Source organism: Pseudophryne corroboree, chromosome 2, assembly GCF_028390025.1.
Source record: "Pseudophryne corroboree isolate aPseCor3 chromosome 2, aPseCor3.hap2, whole genome shotgun sequence".
Lineage (NCBI taxonomy): Eukaryota > Metazoa > Chordata > Amphibia > Anura > Myobatrachidae > Pseudophryne > Pseudophryne corroboree.
The window spans coordinates 581,338,462-581,361,813 of record NC_086445.1 but is presented as its reverse complement, the minus strand read 5'-3'; the positions used below and the strand labels follow the sequence as shown (position 1 = coordinate 581,361,813).

Sequence of the window (23,352 nt, the reverse complement as noted above, 5' to 3'; positions counted from 1 at the left end):
GAATACGCACACAGCTGAAAACCTCTTACGGCAACTGAGGAAGATCATCGCGGAATGGCTTACCCCAATTGGACTCTCCTGTGGATTTGTGGCATCGGACAACGCCAGCAATATTGTGTGTGCATTAAATATGGGCAAATTCCAGCACGTCCCATGTTTTGCACATACCTTGAATTTGGTGGTGCAGAATTTTTTAAAAAACGACAGGGGCGTGCAAGAGATGCTGTCGGTGGCCAGAAGAATTGCGGGACACTTTCGGCGTACAGGCACCACGTACAGAAGACTGGAGCACCACCAAAAACTACTGAACCTGCCCTGCCATCATCTGAAGCAAGAAGTGGTAACGAGGTGGAATTCAACCCTCTATATGCTTCAGAGGTTGGAGGAGCAGCAAAAGGCCATTCAAGCCTATACAATTGAGCACGATATAGGAGGTGGAATGCACCTGTCTCAAGTGCAGTGGAGAATGATTTCAACGTTGTGCAAGGTTCTGATGCCCTTTGAACTTGCCACACGTGAAGTCAGTTCAGACACTGCCAGCCTGAGTCAGGTCATTCCCCTCATCAGGCTTTTGCAGAAGAAGCTGGAGGCATTGAAGAAGGAGCTAAAAGGGAGCGATTCCGCTAGGCATGTGGGACTTGTGGATGCAGCCCTTAATTCGCTTAACAAGGATTCAAGGGTGGTCAATCTGTTGAAATCAGAGCACTACATTTTGGCCACCGTGCTCGATCCTAGATTTAAAGCCTACCTTGGATCTCTCTTTCCGGCAGACACAAGTCTGCTGGGGTTGAAAGACCTGCTGGTGACAAAATTGTCAAGTCAAGCGGAACGCGACCTGTCAACATCTCCTCCTTCACATTCTCCCGCAACTGGGGGTGCGAGGAAAAGGCTCAGAATTCCGAGCCCACCCGCTGGCGGTGATGCAGGGCAGTCTGGAGCGACTGCTGATGCTGACATCTGGTCCGGACTGAAGGACCTGACAACGATTACGGACATGTCGTCTACTGTCACTGCATATGATTCTCTCAACATTGATAGAATGGTGGAGGATTATATGAGTGACCGCATCCAAGTAGGCACGTCACACAGTCCGTACTTATACTGGCAGGAAAAAGAGGCAATTTGGAGGCCCTTGCACAAACTGGCTTTATTCTACCTAAGTTGCCCTCCCACAAGTGTGTACTCCGAAAGAGTGTTTAGTGCCGCCGCTCACCTTGTCAGCAATCGGCGTACGAGGTTACATCCAGAAAATGTGGAGAAGATGATGTTCATTAAAATGAATTATAATCAATTCCTCCGCGGAGACATTGACCAGCAGCAATTGCCTCCACAAAGTACACAGGGAGCTGAGATGGTGGATTCCAGTGGGGACGAATTGATAATCTGTGAGGAGGGGGATGTACACGGTGATATATCGGAGGGTGAAGATGAGGTGGACATCTTGCCTCTGTAGAGCCAGTTTGTGCAAGGAGAGATTAATTGCTTCTTTTTTGGGGGGGGTCCAAACCAACCCGTCATATCAGTCACAGTCGTGTGGCAGACCCTGTCACTGAAATGATGGGTTGGTTAAAGTGTGCATGTCCTGTTTTGTTTATACAACATAAAGGTGGGTGGGAGGGCCCAAGGACAATTCCATCTTGCACCTCTTTTTTCTTTTCTTTTTCTTTGCATCATGTGCTGATTGGGGAGGGTTTTTTGGAAGGGACATCCTGCGTGACACTGCAGTGCCACTCCTAGATGGGCCCGGTGTTTGTGTCGGCCACTAGGGTCGCTAATCTTACTCACACAGTCAGCTACCTCATTGCGCCTCTTTTTTTCTTTGCGTCATGTGCTGTTTGGGGAGGGTTTTTTGGAAGGGACATCCTGCGTGACACTGCAGTGCCACTCCTAGATGGGCCCGGTGTTTGTGTCGGCCACTAGGGTCGCTAATCTTACTCACACAGTCAGCTACCTCATTGCGCCTCTTTTTTTCTTTGCGTCATGTGCTGTTTGGGGAGGGTTTTTTGGAAGGGACATCCTGCGTGACACTGCAGTGCCACTCCTAGATGGGCCCGGTGTTTGTGTCGGCCACTAGGGTCGCTAATCTTACTCACACAGCTACCTCATTGCGCCTCTTTTTTTCTTTGCGTCATGTGCTGTTTGGGGAGGGTTTTTTGGAAGGGCCATCCTGCGTGACACTGCAGTGCCACTCCTAGATGGGCCCGGTGTTTGTGTCGGCCACTAGGGTCGCTTATCTTACTCACACAGTCAGCTACCTCATTGCGCCTCTTTTTTTCTTTGCGTCATGTGCTGTTTGGGGAGGGTTTTTTGGAAGGGCCATCCTGCGTGACACTGCAGTGCCACTCCTAGATGGGCCCGGTGTTTGTGTCGGCCACTAGGGTCGCTTATCTTACACAGCGACCTCGGTGCAAATTTTAGGACTAAAAATAATATTGTGAGGTGTGAGGTATTCAGAATAGACTGAAAATGAGTGTAAATTATGGTTTTTGAGGTTAATAATACTTTGGGATCAAAATGACCCCCAAATTCTATGATTTAAGCTGTTTTTTAGTGTTTTTTGAAAAAAACACCCGAATCCAAAACACACCCGAATCCGACAAAAAAAATTCGGTGAGGTTTTGCCAAAACGCGTTCGAACCCAAAACACGGCCGCGGAACCGAACCCAAAACCAAAACACAAAACCCGAAAAATTTCAGGCGCTCATCTCTAATTTTAAGCCCATGTCCAGGATCAGTCTGTGTGTGGTGGCTCATGATGCACTAACTCCAGCATCAGGCCACTCCTTGTGAAGCTCCCCCACACAAGAAAAAAAGAACTGGGGGTATATTTACTAAGATTCGTGTTTCTGCCGTTTTGAAGGGTGTTTGAACTCGAATGGTACCGCAAAGTTCCCACCATTGGCTACAATGGAGCGCAGAGGCGCTACATTGTATCTGTGCCGTGTGCTGCCTCACAGACACTACAGGAGCACACAGCCAATCAGGACAGTGCCACGACGTGGCGCTCCCCGATTGGCTGAAGGGACCCTCTTTGACAGGAGTCAGGGGGGGGTCCTTGCAGTCGGGGAAAGGGGTCCCATGTGTAAACATGGGACCCCTTTCAGTGCGTGGTCGGGTTTCCGTTTTTTTGTTTTGCCAAGTACGTGGATTATACATTGGACACAATCTACACTGGATTATGTGAGTATAATTTTTTTCACAGGTACCCCAAGGATTCTACATGGAGAAGAGGACCGAGCCTTGTGGGAACATAGGTAAGTATGTGTGTATGGAGGTGTGCATGTATGCAATAAACTTATACTTTCACGGTGTGTGTGTCCTGTTTTTTGGGGGGTATTTTTTTAGTAGTAGTACTACAGGTACCAGCGGGCCAGGTTTTCCACCGCATGCTGGTACTTGTGGTTCTCCAAGTACCAGCTTGCGGGGGAGGCTTGCTGGGACTTGTAGTACTGCTACTAAAAACAATATTCACATTTTTTACACATGGCTATCAGCCCCCCATCCGCCGCCCTTGGATGGGGGGGACAGCCTCGGGCTTCACCCCTGGCCCTTGGGTGGCTGGAGGGGGGGGACCCCTTGATTTAAGGGGTTCCCACTCCTCCAGGGTACCCCGGCCAGGGGTGACTAGTTGGGTATGTAATGCCAGGGCCGCAGGGACCACTATAAAAGTGTCCCCCGGCTGTGGCATTATGTACCTAGCTAGTGGAGCCCGGTGCTGGTTTCAAAAATACGGGGGACCCTTACGCTTTTTGTCCCCCGTATTTTTGGAACCAGGACCAGGCGCAGAGCCCAGTGCTGGTTGATTAAATATGGGGGAACCCCTGTCATTTCCCCCCCCATATTTTTTCAACCAGGACCGGCTCAAAGAGCCCGAGGCTGGTTGTGCTTAGGAGGGGGGGCCCCACGCAATTTTTTTTCCTGTTTTTACACTAAACAAACCCTTTCCCATAGATAACCATGCACAGATCTCACTGACTGGAAAAAGCAGGTCTATTTTTTTTGCTGCTTTTTTTAACGAATCGAAAAAAAATAGACCCGCACTTGAGCACTCAGAGACTAACACCCAAATACGAATGAATAGTGAATGCCCGTATTGTATGAAATAACAGCCGCGTTTGACCGATGGTCTATTCATTCGTATTTCAGAACTTTGCCAATAAAACCATTACGAATAGACCAGACACTGCCGAGTTTTCTGCTTAGTGAATTCCCGGATTGGGACTTAGAAAAAAAAACACAAATCGGCCAAACTCTGATTTTTAGTAAATACTGGCCCTGGTCTGTTGCTCAGTGGTCCAAAGTCCTCTTTTCTGATGATAGCAAATTTTGCATCTCATTTGGAAACCAAGGTCCCAGGATATGGAGGAAGAATGGAGAGGCACACAATCCAAGATGCTTGAAATCCAGTGTGAAGTTTCCATAGTCTGTGTTGATTTGGGGACCCATGTCATCTGCTGGTGTTGGTCCACTGTGCTTTATTAAGTCCAGAGTCAACGCAGCACTCTACCAGGACATTTTAGAGCACTTCATGCTTCCTTCATCAGTCAAGCTTTATGGAGATGCTGACTTAATTTTCCAGAAGGACTTGTCACCTGCCAAAAGTACCAAAACCTGGTTCAATGACTGTGGGATTACTGTGCTGGATTTGCCAGCAAACTCGCCTGACCTGAAACCCATAGAGAATCTATGGGTTATTGCCAAGAGAAAGATGAGAGACATAAGGCCAAACAATGCAGAAGAGCTGAAGGCCACTATTGAAGCATTCTGGTCTTCCATAACACCTCAGCAGTGCCACAGGCTCATAGAATCCATGCCACGCCGCATTGAGGCAGTAATTCATGCAAAACATGCCCAAACCAAGTACTGAATACATATGCATAGTTATACTTTTCAGAGGGCAGACATTTCTGTATTTAAAATCCCTTTTTTATTGATTTTACGTAATATTCTAATTTTCTGAGATTTTGGATTTGGGGTTATTTTAAATTGTAAACCACATTCATCAAAATTATAATAAATTAAGGCTTGAAATATCTCACTTAACATGAAATGAGTCTATATAATATATTAGTTTCACCTTTTAAGTTGAATTACTGAAATAAATGAACTTTTGCACAATATTCTAATTTTCTGAGTTTCACCTGTATTATGTCACACTATAGTGCTTCTACTTCATATCTGCCAAATTACAATGCCCCAGTTCATATTATGTAACAGTACAATGCCCTCCAGTTCATTTTATACCACATTACAATGAGCAGGTCTAGGGTATATTGCAGACCCCAAGGCAAGAGATTGTGAGGGCACCTATGTATCACCCAATGAAAATAACACATGTAATGTTGGTAGGAAAGGTGGGCCCCTCTTAGCTCAGGGCCCCATAGCAGCTGAACTCCCTGCACCTATGGTAGCTCTGAGATGTTGTACTAGCAATGTCATATCAGCAATACCAGGTTTAAATAGAGCATCATGAGCACTCATAGGCTGGTTGAAACATGTACTTAAAGTCGCTGGGGTTGTTTAGACAGAGCAGACAATGTGATACAGTCCAATAGAGCGGTGCCTATGATGCAGAGGACAGTGGGAACCGCAGACACACTCTCCCATTTTATGGTAGGGGGATGTAGAGGTATTCATGACAGAGAGATCACCCATTCCCAATCCAGAGTGTGTGGCAGCTCTCACACAAATCTCCGCCCCTGTTCTGGGATTAGACTTTTGCTCCTCCAAATCTTCTGAAAAAACTTCTTTGGGAACACTGCTCAAGATTTGCTGGACAAGCTGGAGTCCATAAAACGCTGGAACTCACTATCCATGATTATTGGTGACCCAAACTCTGCCAAGATACAGAAACAATTTGTCTCAGCTTATTCTAAGTGTGCACAGCACAAGGGGGTATTTACCAAGGTATCCATTTTTTAGAAGTGGAGATGTTGACTATAGCAACCAATCAGATTCTAACTATTATCTTCTAGAAGCAGCTAGATAAATGTTAAGTGGAATCTGATTGGTTGCTATGGGCAAACTCCCACCTTAGTAAATATACCCAAAGGTATCCAGACAAACTCCCATGAATTAATATAACATAATATCACTCATAAAACACAAATAGTCAATAAAATGCACTGGATACATAAAAACAGGATTTTAATACCTACCGGTAAATCCTTTTCTCCTAGTCCGTAGAGGATGCTGGGATCCACTTCATGACCATGGGGTATACACGGTTCCACAGGAGCCATGGGCACTCTTAAAACTTTTCAATGGGTGTGAACTGGCTCCTCTCTCTATGCCCCTCCTCCAGACCTCAGTTATAGGAACTGTGCCCAGGGAGACGGACATTTCAAGGAAAGGATTTACTTTAATACTAGTGGTGAGATACATACCAGCTCACACCTCAACCATGCCGCACAACATGGCATTCAACAGAACACACGCCAACAGGCATGAACCAATGACAGCAACATACTGAAACTAATATAACACAACTTGTGTAACTCTAATAACAAAACTGCAGGTAAACTACGCACTGGGACGGACGCCCAGCATCCTCTACGGACTAGGAGAAAAGGATTTACCGGTAGGTATTAAAATCCTGTTTTCTCATACGTCCTAGAGGGTGCTGGGGTCCACTTCATGACCATGGGGTTTATACCAAAGCTCCAGTACGGGTGGGAGAGTGCGGATAACCCTGCAGCACCGATTGACCGAACTTGAGGTCTTCATCGGCCAAGGTGTTAAACTTGTAGAATTTTGCAAACGTGTTTGACCCCGACCAAGTAGCTGCTTGGCAAAGCTGCAATGCCGAGACCCCCCGGGCAGCCGCCCAGGATGAGCCCACCTTCCCAGTGGAATGGGCCTTCACCGACGTCGGTAACGGCAGTCCAGCCGTAGTATGAGCGTGCTGAATCGTACCTCTGATCCAACGCGCAATAGTCTGCTTGGAAGCAGGACACCCAATCTTGTTGGGAGCATACAGGACAAACAAAGACTCTGTTTTCCGTATTCGAGCTGTTCTAGCGACATAAATCTTCAAAGCCCTAACCACATCTAGAGACTTTGTCTCAGTGAATGTGTCAGTAACCACTGGCACCACAATAGGTTAGTTTATGTGGAAAGATGAAACCACCTTTGCAGTGGCGTAACTAGAAATTTTTCTCCCCCAAGCCAAAAAATTCTTTGGCGCCCCCCCCCCCCCCCCATAATTGGCACTAGTAAAGGGACAAAAAGGGGAGTGGCTTCGTTTAAATGGGCGTGGCTTCACGTAAAGGGGCGTGGCATTGCAGGAAAAGACTACCTTATACCCCAGTTTTGCAACCTGCACGCCCAGACGTTAGCTACCACAGGAAAGAAAGATAATCCTGATTCATGCCCCTTACATTATTTGTCATTTTTCCTCCTTATAGTAATGCCCAGTATACATTATGCCACATACTGCAAAGGCCCTCAGACATTATGCCACACACAATAATGCACATGACACAATATGCACACACTGTAATGCCCCCGACACATTATGCCACACATGCCTGTGACACATTATGACAGGAATCGCAATGCCCGTTATACATTATGCTACACACTGCAATGCCCCTGATACATTATAGCACATACAATGTCTGTGACACAGTATGACACACACCGCAATGATCCTGAGACATTATACCACATACCACAATGCCCGTGATATAGTATACAACACACCGTAATGCCTGACACATTATGACACACACCGCAATGTCCGTGATACATTATGCCACACACCGTAATGCCCATTACACATTAAGTTCTACAGTAATTACTTTTAAATTACCTGCTCGTTGCCAGGGGTTTCATGCTCTTGGTTCCATGCACGGTGCCAGGGATTTTCATGCTCAGGGTGTCATGCTCGTTGCCAGGGGTTTCATGCACTGGGTGTCATGCTCGTTGCTAGGGGGTAGTGCTTGTTGATAGGGCCGTGCTCCCAGTGCCACATATGCCCCCAGTGCCAGATATTCCCCCACAGTGCCAGGTACATGCCCCCAGTGCCAAATATACCCCCCCCCCCAGTGCCACATATGCCCCCAGTGCCAGGTACATGCCCCCAGTGCCAAATATACCCCCCCAGTGCCACATATACCCCCAGTGCCAGATATTCCCCCACAGTCCCAGGTATATGCCCCCAGTCCCAGATATTCCCCCACAGTTCAAGGTACATGCCCCCAGTGCCAAATATACCCCCCCAGTGCCACATATGCCCCCAGTGCCAGATATTCCCCCACAGTGCCACATATGCCCCCTCAGTGCCTGCTCCCCTCAGTGCCAGATATTCCCCCACAGTGCCAGGTATATGCCCCCAGTGCCAGATATTGCCCCACAGTGCCACATATGCCCCCTCAGTGCCTGCTCCCCTCAGTGCCAGATACTCCCCCAGAGTGCCAGGTATATGCCCCTAGTGCCAGATATTCCCCCACAGTGCCACATATGCCCCCTCAGTGCCTGCTCCCCCCAGTGCCAGATATTCCCCCACAGTGCCAGGTATATGCCCCCAGTGCCAGATATTCCCCCACAGTGCCACATATGCCCCCTCAGTGCCTGCTCCCCCCAGTGCCAGATATTCCCCCACAGTGCCAGGTATATGCCCCCAGTGCCAGATATTCCCCCACAGTGCCACATATGCCCCCTCAGTGCCTGCTCCCACCACAGTGCCAGGTATATGCCCCCAGTGCCACATATGCCCTCCTCAGTGCCTGCTCCCCCACCCCCGCTCCTTTGTGTTGGAGGGACACGGAGCGCATAGCGCGCGCCTCTCCCGTGTCCCTCCTGGCTCTCCGGCCGGTCTAATAAAGGAAGTGCCGGTTCGTGAGCCAATCAGAGCTCACGAACGGCACTTCCTTTATTAGACCGGCCGGAGAGCCAGGAGGGACACGGAAGAGGCGCGCGCTGTGCCCTCCGGGTCCCTCCAACACAGCAGCGGAGGGAAGGAGACCGCAGATTGACATGCGGACGCTCGTCCGCATGTCAATTTGTGCTAAGTCAGTGGCGCCCCCGCAGCCCCTCGCCCCCAAGCCACCGCGAGGACTGCGGGGGCAGTAGTTACGCCACTGCACCTTTGGAAGAAAATGTTGACGAGTTCTCAACTCTACCCTATCTTCATGGAAGATCAGGTAAGGGATCTTGTGAAACAAGGCCCCCAATTCAGACACCCGCCGTGCGGATGCCAATGCCAAAAGCATCACCACTTTCCAAGTGAGAAACTTAAACTCTATCTCTTGTAGAGGCTCAAACCAATCCGATTGAAGGAACTGCAACACCACTTTAAGGTCCCATGGTGCCACTGGAGGCACAAATGGAGGCTGGATGTGCAGAACCCCTTTCACAAAGGTCTCAACCTCTGGAAGAGAGGCCAATTGTTTTTTGAAGAACACTGACAAGGCCGAAATCTGGACCTTGATTGACCCCAATCGGAGGCCCGCCTCCACACCAGTCTGCAGAAAATGGAGAAAACGTCCCAACTCAAACTCTTCCGTAGGAGCCTTCTTGCATTCACACCAACACACATATTTTCTCCAAATACGGTGCTAATGTTTCGACGTTACTCCTTTCCTGGCCTGAATAAGGGTGGGGATGACTTCCTTGGGAATACCCTTTCGGGCTAGGATCCGGCGCTCAACAGCCATGCCGTCAAACGTAGCCGCGGTAAGTCTTGATAGACGCTCGGCCCCTGCTGCAGCAGGTCCTCGCGAAGAGGAAGAGGCCGAGGATCTTCTATGAGCAACTCCTGAAGATCTGGGTACCAAGCCCTCCTTGGCCAGTCTGGGGCAATGAAGATTGCTCGAACCCTTGTTCTTCTTATGATCTTGAGAATTTTTGGGATCAGCGGAAGTGGAGGGAAGACATACACTGACCGGAATACCCACTTGGTCACTAGCGCATCCACTGCTATTGCTTGAGGGTCTCTCGACCTGGAACAATATTTCTGAAGCTTCTTGTTGAGACGAGATGCCATCATGTCTACTTGAGGAACTCCCCAAAGACTTGTCACCTCTGCGAAGACTTCTTGGTGTAGGCCCCACTCTCCTGGATGGAGATCGTGTCTGCTGAGGAAGTCTGCTTCCCAGTTGTCTACTCCCGGAATGAAAATTGCCGACAAAGCCTTTACATGTCTTTCTGCCCAGAGGAGGATCTTCGTCATCTCTGCCATTGCCGCTCTGCTTTTCGTACCGCCCTGCCTGTTTATGTACGCGACTGCTGTTACATTGTCCGACTGGATCTGCACGGGATGATCTTGAAGAAGATGTACCGCTTGTTGAAGGCCGTTGTAAATGGATCTCAATTCCAGCACGTTTATGTGAAGGCAGGTTTCCTGACTTGACCATTTTCCTTGGAAGCTTTCCCCCTGAGTGACAGCTCCCTAGCCTCGGAGACTTGCATCCATGGTTACCAGGACCCAGTCCTGAATCCCGAACCTGCGTCCCTCTAGTAGGTAAGAACTGTGTAGCCACCACAGGAGCGAAATCCTGGCTTCTGACGATAGGATTATCTTCCGGTGCATGTGTAGGTGGGATCCCGACCACTTGTCCAACAGGTCCCACTGGAAAACTCTGGCATGGAACCTGCCAAACTGTATGGCCTCGTAGGCCGCCACCATCTTCCCCAACATTTGAATCAACACAGTTGATGGTTTCAATATCTGTTTTACCATTTTCTGGATTTCCAGAGCCTTTTCCACTGGAAGAAATACTCTCTGAACTTGTGTCCAGAATCATCCCGAGAAAAGACAATCTTGTCGTCGGTTCCAACTGTGACTTTGGATAATTTATGATCCAACCGTGTTGTTGGAGTATTGACAGGGAGAGTGTGATGTTTTGTAACAACTGCTCCCTGGATCTCGCCTTTATCAGGAGATCGTCTGGATAAGGAATTATATTGACTCCTTTTTGACGCAGGAGAACCATCATCTCCGCCATCACCTTGGTGAATACCTTCGGCGCCGTGGAGAGACCGAAAGGTAACGTCTGGAATTGGTAATGGCAATCCTGAACCGCAAATCTCAAATAAGCCTGGTGAGGAGGATAAATGGGAACATGCAGGTAAGCATCCTTTATGTCTACAGACACCATGTAGTCCCCCTCCTCCAGACTGGAAATCACTGCCCTCAGTGATTCCATTTTGAACTTGAATCGTTTCAAGTAGAGATTCAGATTTTTTAGGTTTAGGATCGGTCTGACTGAGCCGTCCGGCTTCAGAACTACAAAAAGGCTTGATTAAAACCCCTCCCCTTGTTGTGATAAAGGTACCAGGACAATGACCTGATCCTGACATAATTTTTGGATTGCCGCTGTTACTGCTTCCCTTTCCGGAAGAGAATCTGGCAAGGTCGATTTGAAAAATCGGCATGGGGGAACGTCTTGAAACTCCAGCTTTTACCCCTGGGATACTATCTGCAAAACCCAGGGGTCCAGGCCAGACAGAATCCAACCTTGGCTGAACAGTTTGAGATGTGCCCCCACCCGAGCGGCCTCCCGCAAAGGAGCCCCAGCGTCATGCTGAAGATTTGGCAGAAGTAGGGGTAGACTTCTGCTCCTGGGAACCTGAAGCCGCTGTGGACTTCTTTCCCTTTCCCCTACCTGCAAAGAAGGGGGAACCTCTCGCTTTTTTGTATTTATTGGGCCGAAAGGACTGCAAGTGCGGGTGATATGTCTTTTTTGCCGGTGCAGGCGCAGAGGGCAAAAATGTTGACTTACCTGCGGTAGCCGCCAAGACTAACGCATCCAGTCCATCGCCAAATAAGGCCTCACCTTTAGATTGGAGAGCCTCCATATTTCTTTTGGAATCTGCATCTGCGTTCCACTGGCGAATCCACAATGCCCGCCGAGCCGATACTGCCATTGTAGCGGCTTGTGAACTCAAGAGTCCAATATCTTTCATCGCTTCTAGCATGTATGCGGCAGCGTCTTTGATATTCCCTAACTTAAGGAGTATCTCATCTTTATCAATCGTGTCAATTTCTGATGACACGCTTTCTGACCATTTTTCAATAGCGCGACTCACCCACGCGCAAGCAATTGTGGGCCTGAGTAGCGTACCATTGGCAACATAAATGGATTTCAATGTAGTCTCCATTTTGTGGTCTGCTGGCTCCTTTAGTGAAGCCGTGCCAGGTGCAGGGAGAATTACCATCTTTGTCAACCTGGACAGAGCACTGTCTAACACAGGGGGTGACTCCCATTTTTTTCTGTCCTCCACCGGGAAAGGATAAGCTATCTGAATTCTCTTGGGAATACGAAATTTATTTTCGGGATTCACCCACATCCCTTCAAAGAGAGTATTAAGCTTGTGGGAAGGAGGGAAAGTGACCTTGGATTTCTTTTCTTTATAGAAATAAGCCTTCTCTTGAGTTAAAGGAGTGGCTTCCGTGACTTCCAGAACTTCCCTTATAGCTACAATCATATATTGTATATTTTTTGCCAATTTATGATCTATTTCCCTGGAGTCACTATCGTCGACACAAGAATCAGTGTCCGTGTCGGTATCAGTATTCACAATATTCGCAAATGGTCTCTTATGTGAGCCAGAGGGGTCGCCTGCGGATGGAAGAACAGAGCCCTGAAAAATCACATCCTCCACAGATTTTCTCCAGCACTCAGCATGAGATTCAGACTTATCTAATCTCCTATTGATATGATGCATACTATCACGTATTTCTTTCACCCATGCAGGCTCTTGGTGTGCTGGCAGCGCCACCACATTACAACTCTGTGTCCCTAAAATGCCTTCCTCCGGGGAGGAACTCCCTGCCTCAGACATGTCTTACACACGTGTACAACACACACTCACAGACACACTGGGACTTATAGCGGACAGACCCACAGTAAAATCTGTCAGAGGGACACAGTTTAGGAGCAGCCAGTTCACAACCCAGCGCCAAAGAAAAAATCCCCGTGCCGCGTACTTTGTACACAGAGACAAAATCCCTGTGTCACATACTCCGTACACAGAAACCTTTAAGTGCTATTATATTATGAATAATATGTTTTAGCACCCAGGCCCCCCCTTTTTTCACCCTGATACTTGTTCAGAAATGTACGTGGACCAGCTTCTTCTCTGCAGTCTGTGAATGAGAGAAAATGGCGCTGAACAGTGTGCTGGCTGACTGACTGAGGAGGAAGCTCCGCCCCCACAATGGCACGTTTCTCCTCAGAGATTTTTTACATAATATTTATACTGGCGGGGGTAGGGCTGTGCCTTGGCATCTTATGCCCCCTTTTTTCCAGTTTACGAGGTTATTTGCTGCCCAAGGCGCCCCCTCAGCGCCTATGTATGTGTGGACAGCAATGGCGCACTGCGCTCCCGCCAGCCGCGCGGTACATCAGCCTTTACTTTACTTGATTGAAGATCTGTCTTCTTACACTCACCTGTCTTCTGACTTCTGGCTCTGTGAGGAGGATGACGGCGTGCTGTGGGAGTGAGCACCTAGACACGGCTAGCGTTCAGTTCCCTTCAGGAGCTAATGGTGTCCTGTCAGCCAGAAGCAGAGCCATGAAACTCTTCAGGAAGTTGGTTCCTACTTCTGCCCCTTCAGTCCCATGAAGCAGGGAGACTGTTGCCAGCAGTTCTCCCTGAAAATAAAAAACCTAATATAAGACTTTTCAGAGAAACTCAGTAGAGCTCCCCTGGAGTGCATCCAGTCTGCCTGGGCACATTTCTAAAACAGAGGTCTGGAGGAGGGGCATAGAGGGAGGAGCCAGTTCACACCTATTGAAAATTCTTAAGAGTGCCCATGGCTCTTGTGGAACCGTCTATACCCCATGGTCATGAAGTGGACCCCAGCATCCTCTAGGACGTATGAGAAAATATGGTAATCCTTAGATAGACAGTGATCATTCATAGTAACCTGGCATCCAAATTAACTCATCAGTAGAGTACAACATGCAACAACTATCAGTAAATTCTGAAAGATCCGTTGGTATTTGTCAGGTTATTGAACCCAGCAATATTAGTAGCCTCAGTCATTTGTAAAGAATAAGATAGAGTTGTGATGAGTGCAGAAGCACCACGGCACACTGAAGCAGCACATGGTCCTTGCATCATTTTAGCATCTGGGGCAGTACGGATGGTTTAATGGTTAGCATTACTGCCTCACAGCACTGAGGTCATGGGTTCGATTCCCACCATAGCCCTAACTGTGTGGAGTTTGTATATTCTCCCTGTACTTGCATGGGTTTCCTCCGGGTACTCCGGTTTCCTCCCACAATCCAAAAATATACTGGTAGGTTAATTGGATCCCAACAAAATTAACCCTAGTTTGAATTTGTGTGTGTGTATACATGTGGTAGGGAAAATAGATTGTAAGCTCCACTGGGGCAGGGACTGATGTGAATGCCCAAATATTCTCTGTAAAGTGCTGCGGACAGGGGCGGAACTACTGGCGGGGCAGGCAGTGCATTGCACTGGGGCCCCGCCGCACTCAAGGGCCCACAGCCGCCGGCCGGCATTACATGAATGAGTCACAATGACTCATTGTATGTCATGCCGCAGCCGCACACCAGCGCTCCCGTGACCCGCCCGTCATAAGGAACGATTCTGGTCACCCGCACACGAAGGAGGGAGGAGGGTCCGTCCCTCCCTCCCTCATATACAAACAGGTCACAGTCTCTCAGTGAAGGAGAGAGCCGCAGCAGCGCTTTGTTACTGGTGGAGGCGCTGCTGCTGCTGCTCCTCTGCTTCACTATAGGCTGTCTCTGAGAACAGCCTATAGGGAAGCAGAGGGGCAGCAGCAGCAGCGCCTCCACCAGTAACACAGCGCTGCTGCGGCTCCCTCCTTCACCTCCCTCCTCCTTTTTCTCTACTGCCCGGGAAGCTGCACCGAGGAGCCTGAGCCAACAGAGAGGGTAAGTATAATTCTTTCTTTCTTTCTTTCTTTCTTTCTCTTTCTTTTTTTATTTGTTGGGACTGCCTGCCGCAATGTGTAAAAAGGGGGGACTGCCTGCCGCTATGTATAAAAATGGGGAATCTGCCTGCCGCAATGTAAAAAATGGGGAATCTGCCTGCCGCAATGTAAAAATGGGGAATCTGCCTGCCGCAATGTGTAAAAATGGGGAATCTGCCTGCCGCAATGTAAAAATGGGGAATCTGCCTGCCGCAATGTGTAAAAATGGGGAATCTGCCTGCCGCTATGTATAAAAATGGGGAATCTGCCTGCCGCTATGTATAAAAATGGGGAATCTGCCTGCCGCTATGTGTAAAAAGGTAGAATCTGCCTGCCGTAATGTGTAAAAAGGGCACGCTATCTGCCGTTATGTGTAAAAGTGTATGGTGTCTGCCGTAATGTGTAAAATGGGGACGCTGTCTGCTGTAATGTGTAAAATGGGGACGCTGTCTGCCGTAATGTGTAAAAAGTGCACGCTGTCTGCCGCTATGTGTAACGAGGGCACGCTGTCTGCCGCTATGTGTAACGAGGGCACGCTGTCTGCCATTGTGTAAAAAGTGTATGCTGTCTGCCGCTATGTGTAACGAGGGCACGCTGTCTGCCGTTATGTGTAAAAAGTGCACACTGTCTGCCGTTATGTGTAAAAAGGGGAATCTGTTCGCTGTAAGGAGTAAAAGGGTCTCTACCTGGTGTAGTGGTGCTACTGTGCGGCGTAATTTGAAGAATGGAGACTACTGTGCACCGTTTTATGAATTGGTATTATTTTGTGGACACACCCCTTCCCCACGAAGCCACGCCACTATGTATTTTTGCGCGCGCCTACGGCGCGCACTGCCCATGGGGTGGACTTGGATGGGATGGGGGGGGGGGGCCCAAAGCATTTTGTTGCACCTGGGCCCACCGCTTGCTTGTTCCGCCACTGGCTGCGGAATATGTATGCGCTATATAAATAACTGGTAATAATAAATAATAATATCTCCTTCATCATGACTGGCACTTTCCACAGAGACACCACCACAGCAAAAGTAACAGCACACTGCTGTGAGTCATTGCCTATGGGCACAGCACAGAATGGCTCTCTAACTCAGGGGTGGGGAACCTTTTTTCTACCGAGGGCCATTTGGATATTTATAAAATCCTTCGGGGGCCATACAAAAATTCTCAACTTAAAAAATGACCCTGCCCCCCAGTAGGTCTGCCCCTTAGAGGTACTGTGTGTGCAAAAAAATGGGTGTGGCCAGTTAAAATGGGACGTGATACACATATGTCCCCAATAGTGCGGTGCCAGATCCACAATTGCCCCCACAGTGCCAGGTATACAAATGCCCCCACAGTGCCAGGTATACAAATGCCCCCCACAGTGCCAGGTATACAGATGTCCCCACAGTGCCAGGTATACAGATGCCCCCACAGTGCCAGGTATACAAATGCCCCTCACAGTGCCAGGTATACAGATGCCCCCACAGTGCCAGGTATACAGATGCCCCCACAGTGCCAGGTATACAAATGCCCCCCACAGTGCCAGGTATACAGATGCCCCCACAGTGCCAGGTATACAGATGCCCCCACAGTGCCAGGTATACAGATGCCCCTCACAGTGCCAGGTATACAGATGCCCCCACAGTGCCAGGTAACAGTGCCAGGTATACAGATGCCCCCACAGTGCCAGGTATACAGATGCCCCCACAGTGCCAGGTATACAAATGCCCCCCACAGTGCCAGGTATACAGATGCCCCCACAGTGCCAGGTATACAGATGCCCCCACAGTGCCAGGTATACAGATGCCCCTCACAGTGCCAGGTATACAGATGCCCCCACAGTGCCAGGTAACAGTGCCAGGTATACAGATGCCCCCACAGTGCCAGGTATACAGATGCCCCCACAGTGCCAGGTATACAAATGCCCCTCACAGTGACAGGTATACAGATGCCCCCACAGTGCCAGGTATACAGATGTCCCCACAGTGCCAGGTATACAAATGCCCCTCACAGTGCCAGGTATACAGATGCCCCTCACAGTGCCAGGTATACAGATGCCCCCACAGTGCCAGGTAACAGTGCCAGGTATACAGATGCCCCCACAGTGCCAGGTATACAGATGCCCCCACAGTGCCAGGTATACAAATGCCCCTCACAGTGACAGGTATACAGATGCCCCCACAGTGCCAGGTATACAGATGTCCCCACAGTGCCAGGTATACAAATGCCCCTCACAGTGCCAGGTATACAGATGCCCCCACAGTGCCAGGTATACAGATGCCCCCACAGTGCCAGGTATACAGATGCCCCCACAGTGCCAGATATACAGATGCCCCCACAGTGCCAGGTATACAAATGCCCCTCACAGTGACAGGTATACAGATGCCCCCACAGTGCCAGGTATAGAGATGTCCCCACAGTGCCAGGTATACAAATGCCCCTCACAGTGCCAGGTATACAGATGCCCCCACAGTGCCAGATATACAGATGCCCCCACAGTGCCAGGTATACAGATTCCCCCACATGCCAGGTATACAGATGCCCTCCCCCCTCCCCGCTGCTTACCGTGGACGGAGGAGAGCGCGGCTGTTGGGTGAAAGCGGCGGCGTGTAGTACTTCAAATCAGCCGCCGGTTCGAGAGCCAATCAGAGCTCGCGGATCGGCAGCCGCGGCTCCTGATTGGCTGCCGGTCTGCGTGCTCTGATTGGCTCACGGACCGGCGGCTGGTTTGAAGTACTACACGCCGCCGCTCCCACTCGACATCCGCGCTCTCCTCCATCTCCCTGTTCTGACAGCTGAGACACGCTGCCGCCGGACTGAGCGGCAGCGTGTCTCACTGACACAAGCTGGTGGACCGGACCAAACGGCTTCGCGGGACGTATACGGCCCGCGGGCCGGAGGTTCCCCACCCCTGCTCTAGCTGGAGTTCACTGTACACACTGTGGATCTCAGCATTCATGTCCAGCTGCCAGAGTTGGATTGTGTTTGATTAAATTCAGGGGTAGATGTGTTATTGTAAATGCTTCTACTGTTATTTGTGCGGACCCGCTTCACCATAATCCGGATAACGGCAGCATGTATTAAGGTCTTCTTTACTAAAGAGGGAGAGTTTTAAATGACCTGTTCACAATGCGCACTCTCCCGCAGGCTTTCCTGTAATGCAGAATGGGCTCTGTGCGCTTGCTTACCAGTGGCACCTGCGGGGCTATTGCAAACCCCCCAAAAAACTTTATTTTTTTGTGTATGCACAATCCCTGGCTGTCGGATCAGTCAGCCAGGGATAGTGCTGTGTATGTGGCAACGATGGCTGCAGCTGTCGAAGTCAATAGCTGTAGCAGTGGCCAGGGCCACTGTCCATTCATACATTGCCCAGCAAAATGGCGTGCTACCTTAAAGATAGCAGTGCTGATAATGACAGGCACAACCACCCCCCACACATAATATGCGCCAATACCACTTCTCCCCTATATTGTGCATTAATACATCTACCCATCAGTGAGGTAACAACCGGACTGCTGCCTGTCCGGGATCCAGTCAGGATCCTGGCTGTCGGGATCCCGGCAGTTGGAATGCTGATACTGGAATCCCGCACTGCTTGGAAAGCCGGCACCCACACAAGGTCCACCACTCGGACAGCCTGGATCCCAAACGAGCATATGCCGGGCCACCAGAGAGGTAAGTCACGCGTGTGTGTGTTTAGTTTTAGGCTGCGAGGAGAGGAGTTAGGTTTAGGCTGCAGGAAGGAGGAGTTAGGGTTAGGCACCCCCAGGGAGGGATAGGCTGCGGGGGAGGGAGGATTAGGCACAGGTTGTGGGAAGTGTGTGTGTGAGGGGGGGGAGGTTTAAGTGCTACCGGGGATGGTTTGGGTTAGACTGCTGGTAGGGAGGGTTAGCGGGGCAAGTATACTTACCTTTCCCATGTCGGTATTCTGACCACCGCCATCCCAAATGCTGGCATTTCATACCCAACGCTTTAACATTGACAATTAAGACCCAGCTGTTTGCTATTTTTTCACTTGCAGATTTCTAAGGGATCAATATGCTCTCTAAAGAGTGTGTATAAAGAGCATACTAATTCTGTGCCAGGATACGTGACTTATGCTTTACTAATGACTGAGATTTGCTACTATCACTTTTTGTATGTTATACCCTATTTCTCATACGTCCTAGAGCAGGGGTGGGGAACCTTTTTCTACCGAGGGCCATTTGGATATTTATAAAATCCTTCGGGGGCCATACAAAAATTCTCAACTTAAAAAATTACCCTGCCCCCCAGTAGGTCTGCCCCTTAGAGGTACCGTGTGTGCAAAAAAATGGGTGTGGCCAGTTAAAATGGGACGTGATACACATATGCCCCCAATAGTGCGGTGCCAGATCCACAATTGCCCCCACAGTGCCAGGTATACAAATGCCCCCACAGTGCCAGGTATACAAATGCCCCCCACAGTGTCAGGTATACAGATGTCCCCACAGTGCCAGGTATACAGATGCCCCCACAGTGCCAGGTATACAAATGCCCCTCACAGTGCCAGGTATACAGATGCCCCCACAGTGCCAGGTATACAGATGCCCCCACAGTGCCAGGTATACAAATGCCCCCCACAGTGCCAGGTATACAGATGCCCCCACAGTGCCAGGTATACAGATGCCCCTCACAGTGCCAGGTATACAGATGCCCCCACAGTGCCAGGTATACAGATGCCCCCACAGTGCCAGGTATACAAATGCCTCTCACTGTGACAGGTATACAGATGCCCCCACAGTGCCAGGTATACAGATGTCCCCACAGTGCCAGGTATACGAATGCCCCTCACAGTGCCAGGTATACAGATGCCCCTTACAGTGCCAGGTATACAGATGCCCCTCACAGTGCCAGGTATACAGATGCCCCCACAGTGCCAGGTATACAGATGCCCCCACAGTGCCAGGTATACAAATGCCCCTCACAGTGACAGGTATACAGATGCCCCCACAGTGCCAGGTATACAGATGTCCCCACAGTGCCAGGTATACAAATGCCCCTCACAGTGCCAGGTATACAGATGCCCCCACAGTGCCAGGTATACAGATGCCCCCACAGTGCCAGGTATACAGATGCCCCCACAGTGCCAGATATACAGATGCCCCCACAGTGCCAGGTATACAAATGCCCCTCACAGTGCCAGGTATACAGATGCCCCCACAGTGCCAGGTATACAGATGCCCCCACAGTGCCAGGTATACAGATGCCCCCACAGTGCCAGGTATACAGATGCCCCCACAGTGCCAGGTATACAGATGCCCCTCACAGTGCCAGGTATACAGATGCCCCCACAGTGCCAGGTATACAGATGCCCCCACAGTGCCAGGTATACAAATGCCCCTCACAGTGACAGGTATACAGATGCCCCCACAGTGCCAGGTATACAGATGTCCCCACAGTGCCAGGTATACAAATGCCCCTCACAGTGCCAGGTATACAGATGCCCCTCACAGTGCCAGGTATACAGATGCCCCCACAGTGCCAGGTAACAGTGCCAGGTATACAGATGCCCCCACAGTGCAAGGTATACAGATGCCCCCACAGTGCCAGGTATACAAATGCCCCTCACAGTGACAGGTATACAGATGCCCCCACAGTGCCAGGTATACAGATGTCCCCACAGTGCCAGGTATACAAATGCCCCTCACAGTGCCAGGTATACAGATGCCCCCACAGTGCCAGGTATTCAGATGCCCCCACAATGCCAGGTATACAGATGCCCCCACAGTGCCAGATATACAGATGCCCCCACAGTGCCAGGTCTACAAATGCCCCTCACAGTGACAGGTATACAGATGCCCCCACAGTGCCAGATATACAGATGCCCCCACAGTGCCAGGTATACAGATTCCCCCACAGTGCCAGGTATACAAATGCCCCTCACAGTGACAGGTATACAGATGCCCCCACAGTGCCAGGTATACAGATGTCCCCACAGTGCCAGGTATACAAATGCCCCTCACAGTGCCAGGTATACAGATGCCCCCACAGTGCCAGGTATTCAGATGCCCCCACAATGCCAGGTATACAGATGCCCCCACAGTGCCAGATATACAGATGCCCCCACAGTGCCAGGTCTACAAATGCCCCTCACAGTGCCAGGTATACAGATGCCCCCACAGTGCCAGATATACAGATGCCCCCACAGTGCCAGGTATACAGATTCCCCCACAGTGCCAGGTATACAGATGCCCTCCCCCCTCCCCTCCGTGCTGCTTACCGTGGACGGAGGAGAGCGCGGCTGTCGGGTGAAAGCGGCGGCGTGTAGTACTTCAAATCAGCCGCCGGTTCGAGAGCCAATCAGAGCTCGCGGAACGGCAGCCGCGGCTCCTGATTGGCTGCCGGTCCGCGTGCTCTGATTGGCTCACGGACCGGCGGCTGGTTTGAAGTACTACACGCCGCCGCTCCCACTCGACAGCCGCGCTCTCCTCCATCTCCCTGTTCTGACAGCTGAGACACGCTGCCGCCGGACTGAGCGGCAGCGTGTCTCACTGACACAAGCTGGTGGACCGGACCAAACGGCTTCGCGGGACGTATACGGCCCGCGGGCCGGAGGTTCCCCACCCCTGCTCTAGCTGGAGTTCACTGTACACACTGTGGATCTCAGCATTCATGTCCAGCTGCCAGAGTTGGATTGTGTTTGATTAAATTCAGGGGTAGATGTGTTATTGTAAATGCTTCTACTGTTATTTGTGCGGACCCGCTTCACCATAATCCGGATAACGGCAGCATGTATTAAGGTCTTCTTTACTAAAGAGGGAGAGTTTTAAATGACCTGTTCACAATGCGCACTCTCCCGCAGGCTTTCCTGTAATGCAGAATGGGCTCTGTGCGCTTGCTTACCAGTGGCACCTGCGGGGCTATTGCAAACCCCCCAAAAAACTTTATTTTTTTGTGTATGCACAATCCCTGGCTGTCGGATCAGTCAGCCAGGGATAGTGCTGTGTATGTGGCAACGATGGCTGCAGCTGTCGAAGTCAATAGCTGTAGCAGTGGCCAGGGCCACTGTCCATTCATACATTGCCCAGCAAAATGGCGTGCTACCTTAAAGATAGCAGTGCTGATAATGACAGGCACAACCACCCCCCACACATAATATGCGCCAATACCACTTCTCCCCTATATTGTGCATTAATACATCTACCCATCAGTGAGGTAACAACCGGACTGCTGCCTGTCCGGGATCCAGTCAGGATCCTGGCTGTCGGGATCCCGGCAGTTGGAATGCTGATACTGGAATCCCGCACTGCTTGGAAAGCCGGCACCCACACAAGGTCCACCACTCGGACAGCCTGGATCCCAAACGAGCATATGCCGGGCCACCAGAGAGGTAAGTCACGCGTGTGTGTGTTTAGTTTTAGGCTGCGAGGAGAGGAGTTAGGTTTAGGCTGCAGGAAGGAGGAGTTAGGGTTAGGCACCCCCAGGGAGGGATAGGCTGCGGGGGAGGGAGGATTAGGCACAGGTTGTGGGAAGTGTGTGTGTGAGGGGGGGGAGGTTTAAGTGCTACCGGGGATGGTTTGGGTTAGACTGCTGGTAGGGAGGGTTAGCGGGGCAAGTATACTTACCTTTCCCATGTCGGTATTCTGACCACCGCCATCCCAAATGCTGGCATTTCATACCCAACGCTTTAACATTGACAATTAAGACCCAGCTGTTTGCTATTTTTTCACTTGCAGATTTCTAAGGGATCAATATGCTCTCTAAAGAGTGTGTATAAAGAGCATACTAATTCTGTGCCAGGATACGTGACTTATGCTTTACTAATGACTGAGATTTGCTACTATCACTTTTTGTATGTTATACCCTATTTCTCATACGTCCTAGAGCAGGGGTGGGGAACCTTTTTCTACCGAGGGCCATTTGGATATTTATAAAATCCTTCGGGGGCCATACAAAAATTCTCAACTTAAAAAATTACCCTGCCCCCCAGTAGGTCTGCCCCTTAGAGGTACCGTGTGTGCAAAAAAATGGGTGTGGCCAGTTAAAATGGGACGTGATACACATATGCCCCCAATAGTGCGGTGCCAGATCCACAATTGCCCCCACAGTGCCAGGTATACAAATGCCCCCACAGTGCCAGGTATACAAATGCCCCCCACAGTGTCAGGTATACAGATGTCCCCACAGTGCCAGGTATACAGATGCCCCCACAGTGCCAGGTATACAAATGCCCCTCACAGTGCCAGGTATACAGATGCCCCCACAGTGCCAGGTATACAGATGCCCCCACAGTGCCAGGTATACAAATGCCCCCCACAGTGCCAGGTATACAGATGCCCCCACAGTGCCAGGTATACAGATGCCCCTCACAGTGCCAGGTATACAGATGCCCCCACAGTGCCAGGTATACAGATGCCCCCACAGTGCCAGGTATACAAATGCCTCTCACTGTGACAGGTATACAGATGCCCCCACAGTGCCAGGTATACAGATGTCCCCAC

The 23,352-nt window shown here is 50.2% G+C and overlaps 1 long non-coding RNA gene across 4 annotated transcripts in view; it reads right to left on the bottom strand.

Annotated features, from left to right (window-relative positions):
- LOC135050993 (uncharacterized) overlaps nt 1-21,185 on the bottom strand; it is a 30,574-nt gene extending 9,389 nt beyond the window's left edge. Inside the window, exons 1-2 of one of the 4 annotated variants that reach the window (XR_010241976.1) lie at nt 21,132-21,185; nt 5,686-5,836 (exon numbers count right to left, since the gene is read on the bottom strand). This is a non-coding gene — a long non-coding RNA (uncharacterized LOC135050993). Of the gene's footprint in view, nt 1-5,685; nt 5,837-17,455; nt 17,522-21,131 lie in introns of those variants that run through there. The other 3 variants (XR_010241977.1, XR_010241978.1, XR_010241979.1) reach the window with 3 other exon arrangements.
- Nucleotides 21,186-23,352: the final 2,167 nt, after the last annotated feature.